The following is a 14,592-nucleotide window of genomic DNA, read 5'->3' as shown; positions in this document are numbered from 1 at the left end:
TGTGGAGCTCCACAAAATGAAACCAAGAAGTCATCGGCACATAAATTTATGTTTATATATTTATTATGTGCAAAGTTTACAAAAACGTGCTCTAATATCATTTTTTTCTAATCGTTGATAGGGCTTTTCATAGTTTCAACATGGCAGAATTTTTATGGGATATCCATCACTTTTTTCTTTACCAACACTCAGCCATTGATGATGCGGAGGCTCATAGTGATGGACACATGGTGATGAATTTTTTCTATCACCAATTTGTGACAGAATTTTCTATGACAAATCTGTTACTATTTTATGATAGAATTTTTGTGAGATATCCATCACTAGTTAGCAACGAAAAAAATTTCGTTACTAATTTCCATCGCTAATCTGTTAGTAATCTGTTGTGCTAATTAGTGACGGTGGAATTAGTGACAAAAAAAATTCCATCGGTAACTAAATTCTGTCACTAATTTATCGCTAATCCGTCACTAATTTTGATTAGTGATGGAAATCCCGTCACGAAATTCTATAGCTAATTTGATGTTCTTTTGTACTGGAATGATCATTACCTTTTTTGATAAATAACCCTAATCATATTTATAGGAAACTTAGAAGATATGTCAGGCGGCATCTACGAGCTTATTCATAAACATTTATTGAGGTTGACAAGAGAGTCCATAGAGAATTTGTGAGTTGGTTTGCATATCGAATTCATAATGACAACAACTCCCACGTAGCTGAACTTAAAAGTTTTGTATATGGCCCGTTTGATGATGTCAGGAGATTTATTGCATATAATGTCAATGGATTCAAGTTCTGTACAGTTGTGAGCAATCAGGGTTTGCTCACACAAAACTTTGCAGTTCTTGGCATATTTGGAATGAGGAGTTATGCTAGTACTAGTTATAGTGACATGAGATTTGGAGGCATTGCTTAGAATTGAAAGCTAGTTGATATTGTTTAATTAAATTATGAAGGATTTTTCATTGTCATTCTCTTCAAGTGTTACTAGGAATATACAACAACTTCACATGGGCTCACTATTGACGAATTGGGTATCACATCTGTTGATTTCTTAATGCTCATTCATATGGGTTAATTAGAAGATCATGAGCCATACATTCTTGCCTCTGAGACACACTAGGTTTATTATATCGAGAGCAAGAAACATAAATATTGGAATATGGGGGTCCACCTGAAGCCGCAAGATCTTTATGACATTGGTGATGATGGTGATGACATCATTTACGACAGTAAACCTTTTGAACAGACGAATTTTGAAATTTTCTTTTCCAAAGGAGATGACAATTTAGCAATTGTTAGGTATATCTCTTTCGTATATAATTTTAGTTCATTTTTGTTACATTAATTAACAACTATATGTTTTAATTTTAATTTGTGTTATAATTATTTCTAATTATTTGAGTTTATATATCTCCTTTTAGGCAAGGTGATGATGAATAAAATTTCCAGCAGTTCATATCATTCCAAACAATTTTTTATAATAAGTCACTAAATTTTAACTAATTATTTAGAAATAAAAATACATGTCTAACATATTTATTACTTTTAATTATTTTAACTAATTATTTATTAACTATCAATTAGTTATTTAAAATTTATAATAAAATAGCCCATAAAATATGTTTTGCTAATGGCGTAGAAAGTTAAAAGACATTAATTGTGTTCTTTGATTTACGGTCATTGCTGCTGTAGTTGTCCGAGAATAAATGCTACGAGTAATCTTGATGATATCATTAAATAACTGTGTGTGTGTGTGTAAATTGAAAGGGGGCTAATGGTCCACGCACGTGGTGCTCTGTTTGTAAACTGCATTGGAACGCCATCTACAGTATATGATGTTGACATTTAAGGTGAAAGAAATACTAACATTGTTATTTAATATAAAAACTATTTTGATATTTAATTTAATCATAAATATATGATTTTAATCTATTTTTTTATATTTATTAATTTTTTTAAAATAGTCATTATAATAGTTGCACATGTTAAAAGTTTCATCAAATAGTAGTTCTAACTAATATACATGACTAACAATAGTATTTTAAGAAAAACAACATATATTTATTACAAATAACTAACTCAACTAATTTTCTCAATTTATTCAAATTAGCTAACTAACTTTTATATTAGAGAGGAGGTAATGATATAAAACCCAAGGTATGAAAAACACAAAAAGGAAAGGCCAAAAGTATATGAGGAAATAAATAATTTTTTAAAACTAGGAATTAATTTTTGGACGTTCGCTTAAAGGCACTAAGATAACTTTAGAGTAATGTTAGTATAACACTAAAATAATTTTTGAGTAAAAGCATTAACTATTAATACATGTTTATGTTTTTTTTTTTGACATGTTTATGTAATGATCTTTGTAGATTCTCAATAATTGAAAGAGATTAAAAAAATTAATTAATTTAATTACTTCTAAATGTATATTAACTTTGATTTTTTTTTAAATTACCCTAATTCAATCAGGAATACTAACAAGTGACTTTGAAAATTCTTCTACAAGTGAATTGTATGTGATCGTATAGTTTGTGGCAGCAAAAATTCTTCTACAAGTGAATTGTATGTGATCGTATAGTTTGTGGCAGCAAAAAGTCTATCTTCTCTCGTCAACTTCCATATCTTGCCCAAAATGCGGAAATGATTGATTACACAAAAGTCCCCTTTTGCAGGAAAGTTCAGCTAAATTGTCAACGAAGAGTGAATGAGTGATACAATGTGTATAATCCTGATCAGAAAAATACCGATTTCTTATGACCTTTGAATGAGCACAAGTTCAAAAATCTGAGACTTATGATAGACCAGGGAATAGTATTCATGGAATATGAATATGATGTGCGTGTGTTTGTTTCATTTATCGACCGACAAAGACCGGACACACTTGCCCCGTTGCCCGGTAATCACGTTCTTGGATGTAGCCAACAAGGCATATACATACGTATACATACATATATATATATAATGAGAAAATGACATAAAAATAATTCTTGAATTTGAAAATTCCTAAATAGTTAATAAGTGATGTAACATGTTAACAACTCTTATAATACTATTAACAAAATTTCTCTATAAAGGTTGACGTTTTAATATCACAAAATTTTTCCATTTATTAGGCAATCACTATAGTTATGAGAGTTGTTGATATCATTACATGACTTATTATAAGAGTTGTTAATGGCGTTATCAGAATTGCTAATATCATTAAATGACTTGTTATTTGCGTTACTGAAATTGTAAAAATGTCACTTTTTAAATTTCTTAAAAAAACTGATTGTTAATGGTAATACTAAACTTGTTAATTGTGTTAAAGAACTTATTAATTGTGTTATAGGACTTGAAAATTTCCTACTCATGATGCTATAACCAATATCTCAAAATGTAAAATGCTCTTAGATCACATGGTTAATAGCATTATGAGAGTTGTTAATATTGTTACATAACTTGTTAACTATGTTACTAAAGTTGTAAAAATATCTCCTTTTGAATTCTCTGGAAAACTTGCTATTAACTTCCATAACAAACTTGTTAATAACATTAAAGAACTTGTTAATCGCATTATTAGAGTTGAAAAATCCCCCAAAAAAAAAGTTGCCAGCTGCTGCCAGCACCGTAGTTTTAGCAACTGACCAGCTTGTAATGACGCAAGCTATTTTTTTAACAAAAAATAAAAAGTAATATGGTCATTTCAACAAATTTGAAAATCCCAATCTAGTTAGCTATACCTAAACTGTAATTTTGCTTATTTGGGTGACTATTTGAGATTTTTTAAAGTCAAGAATAATTTTTCTGTCATTTTTCCATACATATAGCATGAGCTAGAACCCAGAACAATCTTTTTTTTTTTTTTAATACAGAATACAGAATGTTATATTAACAGTAAAATAAGAGTGCTATAAAGAAGAGAAAGAAATAGGAAAAATTGCAACAACAAAAAAGACCGTCAAAATTATGAAATTGCGAAAAGAGTATTTGAATAAATAAAATTGCTGCCAAAGACCAAATTTTAAATTAAAATTATGAAATCAAGTTAAAATTATAAAATCAAGCCTAAAAGACCAAAAAACCCTTGTTATTGTCTTTCTTCCGTGTCATCTTCTTTTTCTGTTCTTCTGGAGGTCGTGATTGAAGCCAAAAGAAGAGATGAAGCTGCCAAACAGGAGAGAGGACGTGAAGCTTTCATTTGGTTCTATCATTGCTCATCGCTTTAACCTCATCTCCAACCATCGCCTCTTCTGCAACCTTGGTGCGCACGGGACTATTACCTGACTCTGGGATGTTCTTGAAGGAGATGTGAGAAGCATACAACAATGGTTAAACAGGAGATGGGTGACTCGACTGGGCACGGTGGATGACCGCATTAAAGTTGACAGGCTTGAATCTTCAAAATCAACAGTAGATGTTTTTTGCATTTGGGGTCTTCTTTGCCATTTTTTTTTTCTATGGTTGACTTTCTTGATATATGTGTGTGTGTGCATTGGATATGTTTTTTACACTTTCCTTCTCTTTGAAATAAAAAAAGCCATTTTTATTTGCTATCCATTTCCCATCCCTCAATAATCTCTAGTACGTTTTTCTAGATATGATTCTTGACATCTTAGTTTGATATGCTATGCTTTATCTTGTTGTTGCTTGGAAGTTTTTTACTTCTCACTGCTAGAAAAAAAGCTTTTAACGGCAGTTAAATAAGGTTTTCCACGATAGTTTTCGAGACGTAATAGATGCTGTCAACATTGAAAGGAGAATAAAACATAGCGATTGTAAACCGCTGTGAAAAATTGACTTTCCACGGCATTTTAATAGAAAACCGCCATGGAAATTCACTGTCCACGGCGGTTATTAACACAAGTGTTGTTATAAAAGTTTTTAACGGTGATTATACAAATAATTGCCGTTAAAAAGTCATTTTTTTAAAAAAAATATTTCATGAATTTCTTTTACTACTTCCTTGCAATTTACAAACCCAAAATCAACTAGCAAAGCAAAAGAATATGCAGAACAATTTCAAGATGACTATATGAACACTAACATCCATTCTTTTGAATTACCTAATATATCATCAAACAATCAACTAGTTAGTAATCAAACTATGAACTAAAATGTGAGGAATGACCTAACTATTTCACATTTTCAAAATTCTGTAACAATGTTGTTGACAAAGTGTCCCTCGTCAAGTTGACTTCCTCCATGTCATATGGCGTAGCAATTTGGAATGCCTGTAAATCAAAAATAATAGTCATTAGTCAACTTGATAACAAATATGAAAACAATTAAAAAATTACATATAATGTAACCTATATTTACCTCATCTAATTTCTCAGTCACCCCTGTCTTAATGATGTCATTCATGTAGCGGATGACATAATATCCGCATTCAACATTCCCGGGTTGACAATGCTACTAACAAAATGAAATTTAAATTGAATATCATACTTTGATTATTGAAAAGATTTATAAGCATATATTTAACTCAAAACAACATACTTGTGGGAGAATCCATGTTGGTTGTTGCAAATTTTGCTACTTGGCCACAACATTGAAACTATGAAAAGCCCGATCAGTAATAGAAAAAATGATATTAAAGCACTTTTTTATAAACTTTGCACGTAATAAATATATAAACATAAACTAATGTGTCGATGACATCTTTAGTTTCTTTGGTTGGACTTCCACGGAGGGAATCGAACTAGTAGACTTTGTTACCAAAAGAGGCACAATTAACTAGGGTCTAATGATAACTGCAAAATAAAAACTAGATTAATTATAATCCTCTATATACAACTTGTGTATCTCAAATACAATAATATACTTACCCTTCCATGTAAAGTGAAAATATAGTTTTTTTCTCATCTGAGTCATTGCGGTCATTATGTAGATTGACCTAACTTTCACATTATTGACTATTTTCTGCATCCTTTCAGGACACATAAAGCCATATGTTCATTTAAGTCCTCCTTGCTGATAGATTTGAGTAAAGTGCCTGTTGTTCAAATAAAAAACACTAGGACATGCATAAGTATAACATGAAATAAGAAAATGATATTATAATTTACAAAATAGCCAGTTGCATAAAAACTATATCTAGCTCCTCAAAGTTAAGGAACTGAACGAGGTCCTTCTTATCAATGATGAAGTCGTATGTTATATTTGAACCCACAATCCCTAGAGGCATCTTGAAAGTAAGGGGCTTCTCCATGTTTGCCAACATAGAATGAAGAAGCGCCAAACTAGAATACATAACAGTAATGTTACCAGGAAGAGGCAGGAGGACAGGATCTAATGATACGCTCTTTGTCACCTTTTTCACTGTCTCCTTTTTCATTAATGGCTTTTCAACAAGTCTCTTTGGCCACAAAATGAAATGTTCTTTAGCCTGAGCCAGTAGTTGAACCTTATCAGTAGGATTGGGCACTGGTGTACCATATTAACCACGAAGAATCTTATCCACTGTCACTCTCGCTTGATCATTTAGAACTTTCTTGCCATAGATTGTTGTACTTGAGAATGCTCGACTATTAGCAATATGAACAGTTGAATCTTCAAAGTCCACATGGAGAGCACACGTCATTCCATTGCCTTTGATAGGGTCAGGGCTAGGGTCAGGCTCAGACACTGTCACCTGCTACATCTGATTATTACTGCCCTTCCTACTTTTCATCATAGGTGAACCATGAAACATAAAAAGAAATTAGTTAAGGCACATTAAATAAGTTTAAATGGATGAAATGAACTTTTAGAAGATTTGAGAAGATGTGTGATTATTACCTGGGAAGGTTCAGACACTTGGGGCATCTGGAATCGGGTCGTGCCCATCATCATCATAGCCTGTTGAAACTTAGCATCAAACTCCTCACGCATCTTTTGTATCTCTACCTTGTGTTGTTCACTGAGTTGAGCTCGAACTCTCTCCGTTTCTTCCTGTAATCGTAGGTTGAGCTCCTCTCTAGATACCACGTTAGCAGAGGATGATCCAATGCTTCTTCGTGAACCAGGGCCAAAAAACTGTTTAATGCCAATCCCTTCAGGGGCCCCTCTGACTCTGCAAGGATGATCAGCCTTTCCAATGACAGTGGCCAAAATATCCATTCATCCATGAGGCATGAATGTACCTTTGGATGATTGCTCCTTAAGTGTATCCTGTAACATTAAAGTAGCAAATTCAATTTAAGATAATTGAAAAAAGCAATTAATGAAGCATAATGCATATCGAATAATTACTTATAATCCTCTCAGCAATAGCAGTAGACTCTGGAGTGATATATTGACCGCTTTTAACCCTCACCGCCTTCCATTCTTTTTTGTGGGAAGGACGCTCAATAGGTAGAATGTAGCCAGTAGGATCTGAAGTAGCAGCCATCTGTGCATTCTTTATCCGCTCCTTCATCATACTTCTTTTTAACCACTGTACCCTACACGAGACGTGATATGTGGGTACACATTCTGCTTAGATATTTGCTTATTCTTCCTACTCAGTGCTTATGATAATGAAATAAATTTCTACTCAGTGCTTATGATAATGAAATAAATTTAACAAAGTTAGTTTAGTTAAATAAAATATAAATTGATTAAAAACTAAGTTTGAAGAAACCAAACCTGAAATGCGGGGTCTTCATGTTGCTTCATAAACCTCTCCCATGTCTCGTTACTAATAAAAGAATATCGATCTTTAGGATGCTCACCCTTTCTCTTTTCACGAAGATACTATCTTGTAAGCATTTAAAATCTCTCCACTGTTCATTAAGTTTCTTACACAAATGATCTCTCATTTTCTCAGTTGCAAGAATATCAAATGTCAGCTGCAACACAATAGAATAGAGTTATAAGTAAATAAACAATTATAATTAAAACAAATAGAAAAAAAAATTCGTAATGTACCAAAATATCCTCCCAAATGGTTTGCTTCAAATCTTTGTCTACTATCCTCCAATTAGGAATGTTAATCCCAATCTTATTATGTGCGAGATAACCCACATAACTAGTAAATTGAGCCCCTTTCGGACCTACAACTTTCAAATCATCATCAAACTATACTGTAATTCTCATGGGTTGTGTGGTCTCAGCATGTAAAGCTAAATGTCTCATATGGGTTGGCCCTCTACCCTTTCTCTTGCTAGTAAAGGAGTTGGCGTCACCGAAATCCTGTTGACCGGATCCATCCATTTTCTATTCAAAGAACAACCAATAAATGTAAGAATAAGAAACATCAAGTAAAGTTAACATAAAACATCAAGTATATTTAACAAAAAAATCACATTATGACTAAATGATAAATATGAAATGAATTTAATAAGAAATATCAAATAATTTATTTAAGCCTTACAACGATTATCCTCCTAAATTCCTTCACAATGATAATCTTTAACAGCATAATCATCATCTACCAAATCTAATTCAACTGGTTTAGGTCAAGTAATTGTGAAAGGCAGGGTTTTCTCAAGATTAAACTTTGAGTCACCGTTATCTCCACCAACTCCTTGCCTCTTACCTTAGAGCACAATAGATAATTTCTTTGCTAGATCGGCAACATAAAACACTTGTTTCGGTTGACTTGTTAAAATAAATGGCTCATCTCTATATCCAACCCTCTCAAGATCGACTGAAACAAATCCAAAATCATCTACTTGCACAGTATTACTATTAACCCACTTATATTTGAAGACGGGAACCTCCCATATCTCTTCTATTACTCCATAATAGGATATTGACACCAACGTTGGGTTTCTATCTTTTGAACTAGCAAAATGCATAGCTTTAATTACTACCATTATCCTACTATTCTGCATGGTACTCTTATTGTCTTAGATTTTTGTGTAAAATGAATAACCATTTATGTTATATACGCCCCAACACACAACCTAAAAACATGGCCCTGCAGCTAACCTCTGTATTGTCTCAGAAGGATTGTCATCCTTTAACATTTTGTGCTTGAACCACTCTACAAATGACCTGTTATGCTTATTAGCTAGTTGCATATCGTTCTTTCTTGGATTCAAGTTCTTAAACATATTCTTGTGAGCATCCAAGTAAGCAAAACTTCATCCATATTGTTTAAAATATATAGATGTGCCTGCATCCAAGGAAGGTGACGATGGTTGATGATGACGTAGCTGGCTGCTTGGTCAAAGTAAATATTTTCAGTTGGATGCCACCTAAAGACTTGTGGATTTAACAAACTAAACTTAAAGGATCTCTTTAAAAAGAAAAAAAGCAAAGAAAAGATCTAAGGACCTAATTTAAAATTAGAGGAAATTATAAACACCTGGCAATTACTTTTCCCTAAAAAAACAAAGAATTGCGGGGAAGTTTAAATCGTCATCCCATTTAGTCTGAGCTGGCTGCCTTGTTATGCGTATGTCTAGTGTGTCATTTATTTTTTGGTTTAGTAAAGTAGTGTTTCATTTATTTACCGACAAAGACCACATGCATGCCGTGCTATCACGTTCTTGGATGCACTAAACAAAGACTATTTCTTCAGATGTAGCATCTAATCATGCCATTTCTTACAAAGACCTATGTAGAGTCACGAAATTATATAATAAATTGAAATCTTCAAATGTCTTATTTCAACTCTATTTCTGCTGGTAATCTTAGCAATGACACTGGTTGTCGAAAAATTATTGAAAAGGGGATGATGTTCAAATCAAACTATTTTAGTTTAAGAAATAACTAGAAATTATGTCTGGTGCACGCACGGAGAGCTCATAAATCTAAATTTATTATACTCTTTCGGTCCTAAATATAAGATTTATTTTATAATACAATTGTACTACAAAATGAGTCTTATATTTAGGATCAGAAGAGTATCATGATTCTCAGGTTTCTGAATTATCTATTCATTTTTTCAATCAAATAAATTGATTTGATTTGATTTTAGAAATTATGTTTTGGAGACATTTTCAAAAAAATGCCACAAAGAAAAAGATTGGATAAATCATGAAAAACTTGCATACCCTCTAACTCATAAATCTCAAGGTTTGTTTTATTCATTTTTTTTTTATTTCTTATATCCATTAGTTATGTGAACAAATCTCTTTACTTCTTTCATGACCTCACACATTTTGCATTGATAAAGTAACGATGCATTCTTTTTTTTTTTTTAATTATAAAAGATGATTGAGCTAGATTTTAAATACTGTGTTTTGGATATATCCATAGAAAAAGATGCGTATCCGCTCAACTTGCAAGTTACCAATTCTTTCATGCAAGTTGTAGCGTCTTATGAGCACCAAAAATATAAAAACGCAGATATCAAAGAATGAGTTGCACACTTTGCAAGCCTTGTGTTTTTAATTTTTGGTTATTCCCTCTCCTATAAGGCCAGAAAGACTTGTTCAAAATAATTGAAACACATCTTAAACCCATATTTATAGATAGGCGAAGTGTGAATTTTGTTCCAGATTCTTAACATTTAATGCCACACTTCACGTATCTAATAAGAGATGGGATGAGATGGAAGACCCTGTTGGTGTATTGAACCGCAATCTGTACAACCCCTACGAAGAAGAAGAAAGTGACGATGAAGGAAGGAGAGGAAATCAAAGCTAAACGGAGGGAGCTTGGAAGAAGATTAGATGCCGAGAGAAATGAGACAGAAGGTGAGACAAAAGCATTATGGAGGAGAGAGGTTGAAATGTCAAATGGCTACGATAAGGGAGAAGAGGCAGCATGGATAGCATTAAATGTCTGAAAATGCTAGGATAGAGAGATATTAGAAGGGGAAATTGCAAAAAAAGACCTTGGAATTGTAAAAATGCAGATAGGGACCCTTGACAACTTCACTTTGGGTTTTGACAAGAATAATATGCCCTGAAGTTGTCAAAACCCAAAGTGAAGTTGTCAAGGGTCCCTATCTACGTTTTTGCAATTCCAAGGTCTTTTTTTACAATTTTCTCATATTAGAATGCTGAATGCGGAACACGAGGTTATTTGAATTTTGAAAATGGTGGTTAAAATCATCTTCCCTTCTTGTTATTTGAATTTTGAAAATGGTGGTTAAAATCATCTTCCCTTCTTTTTTTTTTAACTATTTGATTAAAAGAATGCACGCAGCCACCAGACACAGAGCCCAAGAACCTATTTGCAAGCCATATGTTACTTACGATGGCTTGTGAACAGTGATTTAGGTGTGGAGCCAATACTAGGCTATTTTTGAAGATGACTTAGGCCTTGTTTAGATTGTCATTGGAAAAGATAAAAACATATGAGAAAATATGAAACTGAGGTTTGTAACTTATTTGGATAAAAATGATTGTTTGGATTGGTTTCTTTTCTAATTGATTTATGGAAAAAAGTAATTTTTATAACTGACTTTTGGAAATGCAATCTAGATCAACTTTTCTAACTAACTTATGGGAAAATTATGTCAAACTTACGATCTAATTAATTATGTGATTTCATTTACTTTAATTAGAGACCAAATGAATTTTAATTTATATTCATATTTGTCCATTATGTATGTTTAATTAATTATCTACAATGTGTTTTTAAATTTTTCTCCATAACAAATATTTTTATTTTATAATTTTACAAATAAACTGTTTATATTTTATCATAATAATTTTATGTATTTTTTTAAACTATTATCACATTAAAAACATAAAATTTTAAATACTACTATTCAATAAAGTCCATACCCTTTTCAATCATTTTATAATTAAATTAACTTTTCTATTAATCATTCAAACAACTTTCAACTTTTTCAACTAACTTTTTATAAGCATCTATCCAAACATAAATCACATTACACTAATTGACTTTTATTTTAACTTCAACTGTAAAAGTTAGTTAGACTAGAAGTCAATTTTATCCAACACTAATCCAAACATATTCTTAGTGGAAGAGTTTGTATATATATTGATGATGATGATGAGTGATGATGATGATGATAACTTCAGATATATTAAATTATAATATTTATTATATGGAGTCACTTGCTTACTCTTTTTTAACATTGTTTTTGTTGTATCTAATTAATAGGAAAAATAGTAAATAAAGACTCTTGAATGTATAAAATAGCAAAATAGGTTTATGAATTAACATAATTACTGTCAGAGATCAAATTTTAAATTGTAATTATGAAATGATGGAGAAAATACCAAAATATCTTTTCCTTTTCTTCTCTTTCTCCTCCTTCTCTACGTCTCGGTCTCTTCCTCCAACCACCCCCGCTCATGTCCTCGTCATTTGTTCCTTTCTAGTTTCTTTTTTTCATTTTAAGATTTCAGATTGGTGGAGCTTCGATTTTAGTAAAGGCAAAGGAATATCAGAAACATCAAATCTGCAAAAGTGATGAGCTCCATTTTCAGATTTGGGTCGCTGGTGATGTCGGTGCTTTGGTGTGGCTGCTGATGGCTCTATGATGGTTGTCGGTGTTTCTCTTTCTATGCTTTTTTCTCTGATTTTTGAATCTAAGTTTTAGATCAAGCTGCGCTTTTAGTTTAATTCGTGGGTTCAATTTTTGCTTCTGTGACTCGATTCAGAAATTAGGTTGTTCTGTGTGGGTCTCCCGCAGATTGTCATCTCGTTTTTAATGGAATGCAGATGAAGAACTTTTGGAGGTGATCTAGGCATGCTTTGGACTTTTGGGCGGGAATCATGTTATTTAATTTGGTGATGATCATATAAGTTCATGTCTTATTCATTAAATTTCAGTTTGAAGGATGTCACGTTCCTCTGGTTATGAATGTATATGCCTACTTTCCACCAACATCCATTACACTTATCTTCCCCGTTGATCTTCAAGCATAATGGTGTTATTTGTTATTCGCAATAATTAAGAATGTTGTTATTTTTAAATAAATATTTGCTATTTCAATTAAGTTAAGTTTCAGGTAAAAAAAAACCGAGTTAAGTTGTTAATTACAAGTTTATAATTAAAAATAATAAGTTAGTAAAAATAACAAGTTCAACATATAGATTTAACAAGTTGGTAATTGAAAATAACAAGTTAATTTAGTTGAAATAATAAGTGTTAACTTGAAAATAACAAGTTTAATATGTGGATTTAATAAGTTTACAATTAAAAATAACACGTTAAATTTATTTGAAATAACAAGTTCATCATATGGATTTAACAAGTTTGTAATTAAAAATAACAAGTTAAATTTGATTGAAATAACAAGTGTTGACTCGTGAAAATACAAGTTTAGTTTTTGAATTTAACAAGTTTGTAACTTTCATTATGTAAATTATTATTCCCATTACTTGTTTTGGAGAACAATATGCAACTATCTTAATAGAAGTTCCAAAAATCATTATGCAAATAGTTATTTTCATTTCACAAGTTATTCTCCTTACATGTTTAGTAAAATTGTCAACAAATAAATTAAAAATGCTTGCATATCCCCTTGGGCAATTGGCTGTTTAGTAAAAATAAGCAATTACAAGTTTGAAATAAAGAGTTACATGTCTGAAATAAATTACAAGTCTGTAATAGAAAATTATAAGTTTGGAATAGAGAATTACAAGTCTGCAATAAAAAATCACAAGTTTGAAATATGGAATTACAAGTTTGTAATAAAAAATAACAAGTTTAAAATAAGACATTACATATTTGAAATAGAAAATAACAATTCTACAATAGAAAATAACAAATTTGAAATAGCAAATTACAAGTATGAAATAGGAAATTACAAGTCTATAACAAGAAATAACAAGTATGGAATAAAAAATTAAAATTCTGCAATAGGAAATAACAAGTCTAAAATAAGAAATTACAAGTCTATAATAGAAAATAACAAATCCGAAATAGAAAATTACAAATATATAACAATATGTTGAACCCCATTTATTTGAATTATAAACTTGTTAAATCTGCATATTGAACTTGTTATTTTCAAGTTAACACTTGTTATTTTAACTAAATTGACTTGTTATATTTTTAATTACAAACTTGTTAAATCTACGTGTTGAAGTGTTGAAGTTGTTATTTTCAAATGAAGACTTGTTATTTTAATGAACTTGTTATTTTTAATTAAAAACTTGCTAAATCTGCATATGACATTCATAACCAGAGGAACGTGATATCCTTCAAACTGAAATTTAATGAATAAGACATGAACTTGTATGATCATCACCCAACTAAATAACATGATTCCCGGCCAAAAGTCCAAAGCATGGCTAGATCACCTCCAAAAGTTCTTCATCTGCATTCCATTAAAAACGAGATGACAATCTGCGGGAGACCCAGACAGAACAACCTAATTTCTGAATCGAGTCACAGAAGCAAAAATTAAACCCACAAATAGACTAAAAGAGCAGCTTGATCTAAAACTTAGATTCAAAAATCAGAGAAAAAGCATAGAAAGCAGAAAATCAAGAAACACCAACAACCATCGCAGAGCCATCAGCGGCCACACCGAAGCACCGACAACCACCAGCGACTCAAATTTGAAAATGAAGCTCATCACTTTTGCAGATTTGATGTTTTTGATATTTCTTTGTCTTTACTAAAATCGAAGCTCCACCAATCTGAAATCTTAAAATGAAAAAAAAAAAAAAAAACTAAGAAGGAACAAATAACGAGGACATGAGCGGGGGACGTTGGAGGAAGAGATGGAGACGCAGAGAAGAAGAAAGGAAGGACAC

Source organism: Neltuma alba, unplaced genomic scaffold, assembly GCF_004799145.2.
Source record: "Neltuma alba isolate B1F8T4 unplaced genomic scaffold, ASM479914v2 tig00013716_pilon, whole genome shotgun sequence".
Taxonomy (NCBI): domain Eukaryota; kingdom Viridiplantae; phylum Streptophyta; class Magnoliopsida; order Fabales; family Fabaceae; genus Neltuma; species Neltuma alba.
Note: the sequence above shows the minus strand (reverse complement) of the source record.